A 14711-nucleotide genomic window follows, 5' to 3' on the forward strand; every position below is an offset into this window, starting at 1 on the left:
CTCACAGCGCTGAGTCTGAAGATATCTTCTCTGGGTTGTTGTTCCGTGTAGTCTGGTATAATGTTACCGTCGTTTCAGAGGTGCGTGCTGCCGCCATCATCGGTATGGACTGAATTCTTAAATATTACTTAGACGGTCTTCAGCTTCGAAGGGTCAAATACGTCTTCCCATTTTGTTAGTTCGTCCACATTTATTTTGCTGCTGTTCTCGTAAATTTCGGTCCAGCGGCTTAATTCAGATGTTATCTTTCGTTATGTTTCCACGGTCATATAAATGTGTCCGTGAAGTTAGGGTATAATAATTTGTTTTATTCTCGTGTGACATTAATTCTACATAAAGACGTTAATTTTTATTTTGTAGATATAACCTGTATGTTTAAACATGCGATTTATACTACGAATGGGATCTTTATACGTCGGCTGTACTGTATATATAATGTGAAACAGAGCCTGGTTTTCGAGAAAACCACTGGTATGTTACCGGATCGCGAATCAGGAAATATCGAGGAAGACTGTTGTAGATAACAAACACGTTGAGCCGAAAGTTATTTAAAGAAGACCCAAACAGCAAAAGAAAGATAAAGAATATTTTCACGCACTTGCGAATTCTAGGCTCTGTTCCAAACGCACGGCCTGGCCGCACCTTAGGCACGGATTGGCAAATGTCTGCTCTGTTAATACGCAAAGGACCGCAGACAACACTTCAGCCTACTCAGTAATGTCTTCCACGTACATTCGACTTTGGTAAAAGTAGAACCTCCCGAGCAAAGCTCATACTTACAATGTTAATTGTAATGCTGAGAATATACACATGAAGAGAAACTGTTTTAAATTTCCTTTCACTGAATTCTGAAGAGATAGCTTTAACTTTCTTCATCTTTGAAGTGCTGCTATGCTTAAACACTGAACATGGGTCAGGGGCAACCCAGAAATGTTGTTTTTAAGAGACGTTTCTATTAAGAAAAATCTTGGGACAATAAAAAGAACAAATATGCTGTGATTATTACTCATTTCTGCTTGGTTCATAATTAGCAGCTTACTAACATCAGTAAGACAAATTAGCAGACGAACTAATTACTATATGTTTTATATTCAAATCAGAACTGGTCATTTAATCCCTCTTAATTACAACCAGCCTAAACACAGATACGATATAATAAAAGCTCACAAAAGTAAACATTCGTGTGCCAATGGAGTTACAATTTACACAGGTCTAAACTATAACAGCTATTTCATATTCAGAAGGTTTAAATTTCGACTTGGAGATATGGTATCCTTATCGAGGATTTATCATGGATTTCGTCAATTCCTCCAGCAAATTCCGGGCTATACATTGAACTAGGCAACGACGGCTTCCTTCCACATCCTGTGCAATTCACTATTCATTAATCGCTCTATCATTTGACACTATACTGTAGTATAAACTATTTGCACACTTTACAAATTTCTGAGAAATATCACAGGTCTGGCTGTAACCCAGAGGTTCTGAATCCGCTACCCTCCAAATTTATTGCGTGGCCCGTGTAATAACAGTTTTATTGTAACGTATCATCGTGCGCGATACAAAATAGTTACCTCTAAGTTAAACATGTAATTAATATTAAATCAATATTTAATAAAATTAACTTATTAAAAACTGAGTAACAGGCCTACATGAATATATTTACGTTCGTAAGTTAGCAGCATTTTAAGTAAATTACATGAAGTTTTAATGAATTTTCCCGCATTTATAACAAGACAGCCAGTGAGTGATAAGAAGGAGCTATGTGACCCCCGATTTTAAAAGAATGATGACAGCTGCTAGGTGCTATGAACTACTTAGTATTTGTTATGTTAATGGAGCCATTTGACTGCAGCTCTTCCAACTCAGAGAAGCAGCTGTCCCGAGTATAAATATCAGTCGTACGTAGCTGTCAGCATGATGACGTTGAATAAATAAGGCTGGACGAGGAACGTAGCAATTAAAGTAATAAAGTTTTATTATGTATCTGTGATGAAACCTACATTACTATTAACTCCATAGAATACAGTTCTTGAGAGCTCATAGTCTCTCAGCTGGTCACTTTTATGGGACCCGAAGATTCATTACCGCTTTCATAAGACACCAGGACTGGGACATTTTTAAAAATTCAACACCACGACACCCCAGTTCCTTGTAAACCATTGTAATTTCAGGTTCACGGCGGAGAATATGAAGTTAGCTTTTCTGGTTTACTATTCATCGCCCTGATGACTGAGGCAGCAAACACCTCCGAAACGTCGGCAAACTTCTACCAAACTACATGGCGCAACAACCCAGGAGACAGTCATCTTAAATATTTGTTTTCCGCTGTGTGGTTGTTTTGTTAAAAACTATAGTTCCTAGTAAAATAACATTTAATTTCTTTAACCATACTTATCTTACTTAAAATAAAATTTTCGCTGCCATAAAGACCATAAAAATATAGCATAAATCGGAGAATAAAATGCGTCATGACTCAGACTATCGTGTAATATGCAAATGAAGTCACATCGGTGTTCAAATCGGGGCGACAAGCGCGTGTCGCCTTGTTTCAGGCGTGGAATTTCAATATGAATCTGCGCACTTTATCGTGATTGACTCAACTGACAGAATGAATTAAACGATAAATAACACGACTCAGCGATGCTAAATGACTGCTTAAACTTGAAGAGACGCTTACTTGATATTGTCGTCACGGATATTAGATTTATAACACAAAGATCCTGCACGTTCTGGATGTATTTAGCAACACCTTAATTAACGATAATGCTATTCGCGTTTCAGCACTCTGAAGTCAGAACACGAATGGTAAGACGTACTAAATTTTAGAATAGTAGGATTATACACGTATTTTCAAATGCATTTCTTGGCATTCTGTGCCCATAATTAATCTTGAAGCTGAATTTATTTCGAATGAAAATTTCTTCAAAGCAAATCATAAACAGATGTCAACACTACATAAAACCAAACGTTCTTGTTTCTTCTGTTTTATCTGTCATATCGAAAAGTATTTCATTAAATGTTGTGCATTATTAAGGGAGTCATATTTACGTTAAGAACCGATTTATATCTGTCACTTTATATGAGTCACTTTTTTAAGTATGTGTGAACCCTAGTTTAGGTTTCATGTAAAAATATCTCGAAACAATGTGGTGGTTTCTGCGCGTAAGTCGAGGAAAGTGTTTTCTTATGGCCAGATTATGGTCTTACTTTTTAAATTAATACTTGATTGTAGCTTCAATCTTATGCAAGATTTAAGTACTTAAGATGAAAAGTAACATTAACATGGCTAAGCGCGTGCAATCTCCGCTGGCACCGTGGGCCCCCACCCCAAAATTACATTCTACATTTTATTAATTACATTAAACGAATAGAAAAAAAGACCAACAAAAACACAGGTGTAAAGTGTCGTATTTTGTTCATGTTTCTACTCAAATATGGAACTAAAAGCTGATGTAAAAGATTTCTTGCAACAATACAGTAAAAAGTAAAGTTTGTCCCACTATACGCCATGTAGGCGTTTGGGGTGAGTGGAGGTATAGCTCCTCTCTTCCTTGACCCCGGCACTAGATGGGGGTGAGTGGTCAGCATCACGCCCCGGCCGGCTTTACCCCCGGGAAAGGACCCCGGTACCCATTGTAGAGGAGGCTGGGTGGGCCCCAGAGCCGGTCTGGACGCAGAGGCTAGAGGAAAGATCCTCTGCCCCCGTCGGGGATCGAACCCCGGCCGTCCAGCCCATAGCTAGTCACTATACTGACTGAGCTATCCCGGCTCATTGCAACAATACAGTATCAATGAAAATTACTTGTTAACTCCTATGGGTCCGTGGACCGGCAGTTCGTAAACACTGTTATATGAGATTAAACCATGTCATTTTTTCTTCTCTTCCTTTTTTCCCGTGTTTATCTCATTCTTTCTTTTTAATTATCTGTTTATTTATTTTATTTCTTGGCAGTTTTGCCTGACAACGTGTTAACTTGTTGAAAGGACATTGGTGCCAGTGGTAGATTACCGCCCCTTGATTACTGGTCTACGAGGGCGATTGTCGTAAATTCTCGTATAGCCTGGTGATTCTGTAGCCTCGCTATGCATCCATCACCTTCGACGATACGCGTGTAACATTCTGGATAATACAATTCGTCCTTCTGTCAGTTCCTGTGTTCGCACGCTGAAGATAACTAAAGCCATCTGGTGACGGAAGAGGTAACGAAAGCTACGTTCCAGCGGCTAGTCCCTAGCCAAGCGAAGCAGCGTAACTCCAGCGAGGGCCAATAGTTCGAGAGAAGCCGAGTAGTGAGTATTAAGTGTTAGTTTCGCGACTGCTGTTTCACTGGTCGTAGTGTACCGTGCTTGCATTGTTTACAATTCGCCTTCGTTTGTTTTATATATAAAAGTGCATCAAAGTTTCATCACCTGGGATAATTCTTGTTGCTGATATGCAGGACAATAAGGTAAGTTTTATTGATTGTACGTGGCGCAAGCATTTTTTTAGTGGATCAATGTTCAGAGCACTTGGACCATGAGGATGCTGGAGGGTTGCACCACACAGGATGGGGTGAGACTGTATTTTAATTATTCCCTCATGAACAGTTAACTGTAAAATCACACAGATTCCTCTTATATATTTGATGACAATGGATCTCTCAAGCGATATTGTTAGTAACAATCCCTCGCTGAGGACCGGAAGCGAATCTACCGCATCAGTGGCTGGAATGTTATGTGCAGTACATACATGTATTTGTGCAAGCAGATTTGTTAAATAACGCGTAGGTGCTGGACTGAAACGACAGAATTCAAATGTTGATTTCTGCACATTTCAAGGGCAAAGACTGTTGAGAGCAGTGAGTATTTTACTGCATAATTATCAATGATGAAACAACGCTAATTATTCGAGGCTGATTGTTATTAAGAAATGTGCATAATATATTTGACGAAGTCTTTGCGTTAAAAGTTGATTAACGTTAAATTAAGAATGCTGGAGAGAACTGCATATGTGGAGCCTCGTATTTTTTTTCAACATATTTTATTGTGGTAATGAGATGGGCGAGACATAACACGCAGGGGGGGAGAGATGAAAAGAATTCCCAACATTATAATTGGAACATTTAGATGAAAGAGATCACTTGGAATACCTGGACGTACATGTGGAAATAATATTAATATGGAATGGATTCAATTGGCTCAGAATAAGTCGCAGAGGCGGGTTCGTGTGAACATTGGAATGGACCTCCCTTAATCGACTAAAAATTCTCCATGCGCTTGTCAGAATGAAACGACACAGACGATCTTCAAAGAGTTCGTTTAGAAGTCCAGAGTACTTGCGTTTCGTACCTAAGTCGATGCGAATTGCAGGACTGAAAAGACGGATGTATAATTTATGAGGAATTTCTGAAATTTAAAACGTTTTTAAGTGCATTTGTTACGCTTTGAAGCCAAGTGGTAATTTTATATACCATCTGTTTTGACAATCAGTAACTCTGCATTTTGTATTTATGATTTACATTTGATTATCAGTGTAAACAACGATTATTTACTTAAATACCTCAACACGTTTATCTTTGTAATGGCGGTAGTTTTCTGTATTCATAAATACTATTTAGACGAGCTTTTAAACTCCTTATTGAAGCTGTTCACGTTCAAATAATGTTTTATTTGAGCCTGGACAGTCATTGAAGTGACTGGCTACGGGTCTGTCGACCAGCGTTCGATTCCCGGCAGGTTCTCGTACTTTTCTCTTCGCCGTCACTGTGTCTGAAGCCGACACTGGAGATTCTGTGCCACAACAAAGCGAGATCGGAGCGTGAAACTGACCACTTCCCACGTGCCGAAAATAAGAATACGTGGAGCTTGGCCTCTATTCGCCATACTTCTTCATGGCGTGCTAAAACATGGGTACAGTTTAATATTTTTAGGGGTGTATATTTTTAGTACAGTTTAATTTTGTTATCAAAATGTCGTTAGAATTCCGGAAATTGTAACCTGCTAAGTTATTATACATTCATATCTTATATTAGCAATGAGACGGTTATGCAGCCATGCATTTTATCCGTGTCTCGTATCGTTCGACACGTTGAATCGGTTTACCCTTTATCAATTTCTCACGTCGCTAATTAACGCCTATTAAATGTTACTAGTTCGCTGAAAGTAATGTCAACTTCATCGAAGCGTTATTGATCGGATTTCTAAAACTTTAATCAGGAAGAGAATCAGAAACTGGTATAAGTGATAACGAGAGAGAAAAACGAATACAAATGACCGAAGTTGAACATCTGTGTAACGGGTTCTCGCGGGTCATCATCACATCAGCTACCATGAAACGCCTCGTTCAGTTATGGCAGCGGCCAGCACATCCGCGGCATTACGTAAGAGACTTTAGCAGTATCTCCTGGTGGTGGAATTGCTTAGGATAAAAGGGAAAACGCAATTTGCGATGTTGTTTAAAAGACAGCATATTTTCTACGCGTCGTTACAACCCCAAACTCCAACATCGGCATCTTCATCGCCCTGAGAACATCACATCGCGTATGTTTATAAAAGACCCTAACATTTTTTCCTTCCTTTTCATACAGGTTTAATTTTAACACAAAAACTTGATTAAGCACAAAATAAGACTGTAAGAGTGTAATCCGTTCTTGAAAACGCAGATTCCAAATGCGTTCTTTGCAGATTTTGAATTCCAATTGTACAGGCCTATCATACATTACACAAATTTTGGGTTAACAAAAGTATCACCAGCATGTGCGTAGCTATAGACCATAGACGATAGATATAATAACATGCATACATGAGCATACGTTTCAAACTCTACTGGTTCGGTTGCTTAACGGAAACTTATTGTTGAAAGAACAACATAAATTCAGACGTACTTCGTATTTAAACTGACGGAGATGTTGAAATGTCTCTTGACCTGTTTTAAGGGAAAGAAAAACATTTATAAAAGAGGTAACTGTCAGTTATCTTATTTAAAATTTAATTTCTAACTGCACACTTCATGTACCGTTAATTAACAAGAACGCGAGTTAGGTCTGTGGTACTGTACTCGGCTCATAATTAATCAGTCATAGGATCGAATCCGAGGCTTCATATTACTTAATGCAACTTTCATGTTCTTGTTTTATAATTTACACAGAATAAGTACATCAAAGTTGTCTATTTTTCGAAATCAGTGACCGTACATCATAGTATAACCCTACAGTAAGTGGCGCTAGTGTCGATCCCACCTCACAAATTCGTTCGTCCACCATATTAATATTGCCGATTGTGTGAAATAAAAAAGTACGGGTTTAGGTTAACATCCAGAGGTATAAATCCGTACCAAATTTTATCCATATCCATCCAGTGGTTCTGGAGTTGAATCATACAGCCAGACAGACATGGCCAGCTCTGTATGCGTCCATTTAATGCAGAACGCGTAATAATTCTGTACAGCTCAAACGAGATGTATTTATGATCTCAGTCACAAGCATGAGTTTATTTTTTCTTCCTTGCTTCCTTTCTTTCTGAAGTGCCCACTCCATCAGAACATTCTGTACATATTTTGCCGACGGTGGAGCTCAGCTATTTCCCATTAGTGGAAGGAATGTTCTGTCTCAGATAAAATTCCACGAATAAAATTATATGAAAAGAAAAACAGTAAATATTCATGTAAAATATTTCCGTCGAATGCTTTCTTTTTTTCTTACATTTTTCCTTAAAGCAGTTTCCATTTATTAAAGGTAATTTCACTTCGTTTGTTATTTTGTATTTTCATGATTTCGAAATAGTTATAATACCACTAAAGAACCACGATAGACAACCAAATAATTATTCTGGAGAAAGAGTTCACACCGCCCTACTGTTTCTTTTATGACCGTTTTTCACTAAACTGTCTTTCGGTCTCGCTGTTTAGGTCTTAAAGCATGTCATGTGCAAAACGTACTGGCAGAACGTCAGTGCATTCTGATCTTCAGAACTTTGTACAGCATACGCCCGAATAATAACTAGCATTTCCAGAATTTATTTAATAATTCTTTTTGTTTCACGGATAATCACGTGTTGAAATATCCACAGTTGCCACTTTGGATACGTTCCATCATATTTAATTATATGTATATTTATTTTTAAAACTGTTTCTTTATGTTCTCCCCCACCAAATTACCATCAGCAGCAACGAAAGTCCCTTCTGGAATTCTTTGCGTGTATCTTTTAACAGCGGTAGAAGAAAGAGCCAGTCCTCATTTTACGAAATTTCGGTTATACAAACTTGTATGATGACGCGCGTACACTCTCCGCTTGACTTGTCATAGGAACGCCTACTCTCTCATCCGAAATCATCCGAATAAAATCTTAGACCGATAAATTCTTTTGGTCATTTTTCAGTCGTTCGGGAATGTAAACCCCCCCCCCCCCCCCCCCCGATTAGAAGATTGAGCTTCAGGGAAACAGCAACCAGAATTACGAACACATTCTAGGAACGTTAACTGTGCGTTAAGAGCGGCTCTGCGTGTATTGGTTCTTCTTATTTGTACTGCTGCAACTCCATATTGGGCTCGATCCATATAGGAACGAAGGCGCGCTGTACAGTTAACCAAGCCTTAAAATTACCGCTCGTCTGCCCGTGCAAAACATGTGTTTGCTGATTCTAAGTTTAAGAATTTAGTTTTGCTTATACAGAGTCGTGAACACATGGAAGTGACTGAGCCAGCTGTATTTGAGTAAGCCTGCATGCAGAAAGACACAGAAATATCGTCTATGAATCCAGGGGCATCCATTATGTGTATTACATCGAAATAATAAGAAAGTGGTTGAAAATTTTATTTCCGAAACGGCTAGGATGAAATACGAATTTAATTCAATACTACGGATTTTCTTTACTGCTTTATGAATTTATTTTAATACTAAAATTTAACATTTAACTGTTCGATTTGAGGCTCGTATGAAGTAGTAACAACAGGCAGATACAAAGGACAGTACCATTCGACAGATAGCTTTTAGTGTAGACCATAATACCAATTTACTTACTAATATGTTCAGAACTTCAGACATTTTAACTCGTTGAACCTTCCGATTATGCGTTTAGTTTATGCATCTCGATTAAAGAACAGAGACTCGGAGGTTGGTTTCTAACACCGTACAGCAGAATCCTTGAGATGCTGATAGTCTCTCAGCTGATCAGGAAATTCCTCATACTTTATGGAACTCGAAAGTTGTTTACAGGAACCTGCCACTGGACCCGTCCTGAGCCAGTTTAATCCAGTCACATCCTATTTTTGTGTGGGCCATTTTAGGCGTGTTTGCAGTCTTGAGGAACGTGTTGAGTACGCCACTGTTTTCCCATCTATGACTGGGTCTCCCAAGTTGTTTCTTCCCTTCATGTTTCCCAGGTAAAAATATTTTTCTTGCCCGTACTACATGACTCCTTCATTTTATCGCACAATTATTTGATCTCCCTAGTAACAGCTCTGTAAGACGAAGAGTGCAAATTGTAAAACTTCTGATTATACAATTCCCTCCAAATTTCGGTAGCCGCTTCCTCTCACTTGCGTCCAAATATTCTTCTGAACACGTTTTCCTAAAACATCCTCTGCCTATGTTGTTCCGAGGATGGATTCCACAAAAGTAATTTAATTCTTTAGAATTGTGTGACACGTTTCTCGCCAGAATAAACAATGTAGGGTTTCCGAGACCTACACTGTTTCGTAACTAGACACTGCACTCAGGCACTGGGCTACATGTTTCTCCCACGCAAACGATGTCTCATCGAAATATGTGAAGTTCGTTGCGATGGGTTACTGATGACATCGATGTCACATAAATTTTGTAACACAACAACCATTTGCAAAACAACCATCCGCTGAGGCACAAAACGCACTCTCCTCTAAGGTTCATAAGCCTGGTATTTCATTTTATTGCGTAAAAAGAGACTAAGCTGATTGCTAACGTGAGTTGTGTTGGAATGTGATCGCGTGCAGCTTCTGTTCCATGTTTTCGCAGTCCGATCTCACAGTCTGGCGAAACGTGACAGTTGTGGCAAAGTAGAGGCGAAATTACGAATGGTAAAAATTTTAATTGTTCCAAGTCGCTGGTATAAAACCCCTGGAAAGAACAAAAAATAACATGGGGCTACGAGATGTAATTACAAAGTAAAAAAAGAAATTAAGACAGTTTAAATCCACTTCTTCAAAAGTTGGCAACACTGAGAAAATATGGCTGATAAACAGCATGAACCTTGAAGAAGGTTGTCTAATGAGATGTAGCACGTAGTTTCAAGTAGATACAGACCGACGTTTCAAACGAGCTTACTGCCTTCATCATGTTTCTGTTCGTTTCATTCGTGTCTCTGCGATGGTTACGAAACTATCGCGCATGCAAACACGAAATGTATTCTGTGGAGAATGCATATTATTGGAGATACAGTTATCAGTTAAAGAATTTTAACTTAACCGTTAAAATGTATCCTGTATCATGCTTATAATGTGGCAATTTCAATAACAGATTTAAACTGTTTGATTCCTGTATTGTTTTTCATAGTAGTTGCTCCATTCCTATACTTATATTTCTCAGAGATAAAGTCCAAAATTGTTGATTCTTTCCGCACGTAGATTCTTCAGTATTCATTCAGATCAACTGAAGCTAGAGAGTGCTAGTTACAAGAAAACACTCGAACGCTGGGGAAGAATAGAAGAAGGAAAATGTGTGAGAAAACGCTCAAGACAGTAAGAATGGGAACATAAGACAATTAAAGAATCTGGGAGCTTGGTTGTTGACACTGTAACACATATCGTACATGTCCACTCATACCAGCGGAGTGTCACTAAAAGAAACTAATGAGGAGTGTGAAATGTCCTTGGAAGGTCACACGGAGAAGAAACACTTGGAAACTTTGTATAGCAGTCACAACACGATCCGCTTATTTGTCCTTTGCTTATAATACAGCAACATCTTACAATAACGAGCCCAGGGTTGTCGACTGTACGAAGTTGTCGACAATCTTAAAAGGAGACAGAGACGTACTCCATTTTAGAGTATGCAGGGCTTCCATGTACTTTATTTAAGATTCTTTTTAGTTTTTGATCTTTATATTAGTTTATTCGAGAAAGAAATGAGCTAATAACAAGTGGCAGATAACTGCATATTTATAAATATTATTATTGACAAAATTTTCTCGTCTCCATAAAAAAACTTGTAGATTAAAGTACGTAGTATTCAACTGTAATATTATCTGTTGTTTTGTATGGGTGTGGAACATAATCTTTCACCAAGAAGGCATTTCAGAACAGGGTTCTTTGGACAGTACTTTAACCTAAGACGATTGAAGTGACAGGAAGACTTATAAAACTTGGTAAGCGTAACTTCGTCATTTGGACTGTTCAATAGATATTATTCGGATTATAAAATAAAGGAGGATGAATAGGGGTGCCGTGTGTAGCACAGATGGGAGACCATCATTTTTATTCCTTTCTTTGTTTACTTGATGAGGTGTGGTTTCGGATGTTGTAATACCGAGAAACGATTTAATTGTATGCAAACTCCGTGGTATTTCGTTGCCATGAAAGGAGACGAACTCGAACAGATTTCTGAGAAACGATATAGGATTTGAAGTTGTTTAATAGTTCTCGTTGGTAGCTGAACGCTATATTTGATTATGTCAAATAAGGACGAAGGACGCACTTTCTGAGAATGGCAGAATGGCATAAGCAGCGCGTGTCGCAGAGAGTGAGGTCATGAACTTACTTAATCATAACACAATTTTCAACTGAATGATCTGTTTAATAACTTATCAACTCAGTGAAGAAAAATCAGAATTTATCCTTTGAAGCCCTGCTATAATCATCCGTACTTGTTCATTTTGCAACACAGTATGTTCATGAGCTGCTTTCATATGATTTTCAAAATAAACAGCAAACTATTTCGCTAATCACCATTAGCCATCTGAGCTTTGTAATGGAGGGGCTATGTGTTTTCTTTGCAATTGGAACTCAATTTTTAAATAATATCTAGACAAGCTTCAGCTTCAAAGGACGATTTGTCAGCGCTTCTCAATGGTTGTTTTAAGACTTGCCGCACTGCTTGTTACTTGTAACTGTAATCCTGTCTTAGCAATGTCGACGGTCATACCACGTCTATATTATATTCACAGAGGAAACCAAGGTTAGATATCAAGACGAAACACAAAAAAGGGAACGAAAGAATGCAAATGACATGTGCAGGTTTTGGTCATTCTTCAGTAAAAATAATATATGATTTGTGAGTATGAAGATTTCTGTCTCCTGGATTGTTGCGCTGTGTAGTCTGGTCGATGTTAACCAGCGTTTCAGAGGTCATACTGCCTCCGTCATCAGGGCGACGAATAATGTTTCCTTTGAGGGCACTTTTTCTATACGAGAGAATATTCAGATTTATTATATGTATTTAGTTTAATTCTTAAGTATGATTTGAGGTTCTCTCGGCGGTGAGTACAAAGATGGCTGTCTTCCGGACTCTAACACCGTGTAGTCTGGTATAAGTTTACCACGGCGCTAGTACCCAGAAGATAGCCACCTTTGGGTCTCCGAATGACCATACTCATGGCAAGTTGAGGTCACGGATAGATCAAGGTCATGTCAAAGTCACGAATTTATCACCCTAGGAGTTAAGTTAGGTCGGGTCGGGTTTTGCCTTCACTTGCTTTCATTTAATGTTTGTATTTATTAGTGTTTGCCTGTCAGGAGCTCTTTGCTGTTGGCAAACACTCTTTTAAAGAACTAAATTGAATTATCGTTAACTATTTGACGCGGCACAGACGTTCCATTAATACTTTGTATTTTAGTTGGGCCGTATTTTCCTGCACCCACTCCCAGTTTATTCGTATCGTGCATGTGGTACAGCACCGTGCACTGTGAAATACGTTCGGTATAGCGAAGTGCATTGAAAATGAATAGCCTCTTTGTGTTTCCGCGGCCTGCATAAATATAGTCCACTTTCTGTTCAGAAACCGACAAGAATCAATCTTTTTATTTCGTCATCCCATTTTCCTAGGGTCACCGAGTGTCGTGACCCAGAGTCGGCTAGCAGAGTTCAGAGAGCAGCATGTTGTCAGTAAAACATCCATTTGAGAATTTTCTAGAACGAGAGCCCATGTCTCTTCATTCTAGGAGTTTCCATTACTTCAGGTTTATTATTTTAGCTTTTTTGTGACAGATGAAAAGTAATTTATAAATCTGTTGGAAATTTATTTATTCATCACTTGCACAGACTGTATGAAATTAACGCATTATAGAGAGATCACTTCTGTTAGCCGCATGTCTCATTCTTCTGTTTCGTCTTTGAAACTACTGAATAGAATTTGATAAAATTTGGTATCGGGACTTTGCAGTAGGAGTTTGCCGGCTGGTCCAATTTTAGTTCAGTCCGTCACCATGGACACTGAACAAACACACAGAATTTCTGAAACGTGGTTCTTTATACAGAGTGCTATGAAATGCAGAAATATAATTCATTAAGACAGAAAATATTTAATTTTAAACATTTTTCAACAGTACTTACAGTTTTATAAGTTAACCTACAAATAAACACAAACATTCAGTTTCAGGAAAAATTTAGTCCAGCCCACAGCGATATTTTTAATTATATAACCTTCAGTAATTATTCAATTGTAAGTACGAAAATGAACAACATAAACATCTAAGTGAGATTGCAGGTTCTAAAGGCGACGAGTATATCGATCGTTATCTTGTAGGATGTTGCACCACCCGATTCAGTTCTTAAAGTGAAACTTCTCAAAGCGAGTCAAAATTTCCCTTAAGTGCAATGTTATAACTGGGGGGTTACGTTTCCGAACGACTAAAAAATTACCAAAATAATTTAGAAAGCAACAGTTTTATTGCTTGATATGCTTAAATGAAACGCAGGAGGGCAAAGGCGCTTATAGCGAGAGTCATCCGTATAGGATATTTTGGTGTGGTGCCACATGGAAAAAATAACTGAGAAACTGGCGTTTTGAATGAAAGATGAGCTAAAAATATTTTTATAAGAGCAAACGAATTTCTTTGCTAATCGCGAACTATGACTGGCGTTTCTATTTAGTGTGTTTATATAGTGACATCATTACAAAACATTTGCTCTTGCGTCATATTTGTTTAGGACGGTAAAAATCCTTAAAAGCCGGTCACTAATGCAAAGAGCATGGGAAAGGGATATACGCATTCTTACATAATTCGCTTCTGCATGTTTTAAGCTCAAATCCTCTTAACTGTTTGCCACATGGACAGTGAAATGTCAAGGTTTTCACAAGCATTACGTTCATAGCGGATATAGATCACCATTTATGATGCATCCTGACACAAGTAGCGACAAAGAGGTACATTGTAGGATCTTATTCGGAAGGTACCTGGTTCAAAGCTCCAAATTTAGTTGTCTTTGTGATGGCAAAAACTAACCTACCGCGTTAATATTGTAAATAGACTGGATTCAGTACAGACCTGTATAAAATATTGTTTGCATATCAACAACGATAAAACATGGCGAAGGTGTAATATGTTGAGATTATATATGTTCAATTCCCGTACTAGCAGAGAATGTGCGCAGAAACTGGTCATTTATCGTTCTTACTAGTCACACTAGGCGTCGTAAATGTTTCCCAGAACTTAGTTTGATCTATGTGAAACACGAAATGCACATACAGTTTTGACTGGGAAAGATTCATAACCCTTTGAGTATCTGTCAACTACCGGCGAAAGATCTTGTTTTGTACC

General features: G+C 38.3%; 2 protein-coding genes across 3 annotated transcripts in view; one reads left to right on the top strand and one right to left on the bottom strand.

The window, feature by feature from the left end:
• LOC110841472 (C2 domain-containing protein 5) overlaps positions 1-14711 on the bottom strand; it is a 199345-nt gene that overhangs the window by 61260 nt on the left and 123374 nt on the right. The window lies entirely within an intron of this gene.
• Positions 4264-14711, top strand: part of LOC110841474 (smallish) — a 139869-nt gene continuing 129421 nt past the window's right edge. Inside the window, exon 1 of the mRNA XM_087346557.1 lies at positions 4264-4451. The gene's annotated coding sequence lies outside the window, so the exon portion shown is untranslated. The remainder of the gene's footprint in view (positions 4452-14711) is intronic.

This window comes from Zootermopsis nevadensis, unplaced genomic scaffold (assembly GCF_977971745.1).
Source record: "Zootermopsis nevadensis isolate Lab colony 2312 unplaced genomic scaffold, Znev_1.0 Znev_ptg000010l, whole genome shotgun sequence".
NCBI classification, from domain to species: domain Eukaryota; kingdom Metazoa; phylum Arthropoda; class Insecta; order Blattodea; family Termopsidae; genus Zootermopsis; species Zootermopsis nevadensis.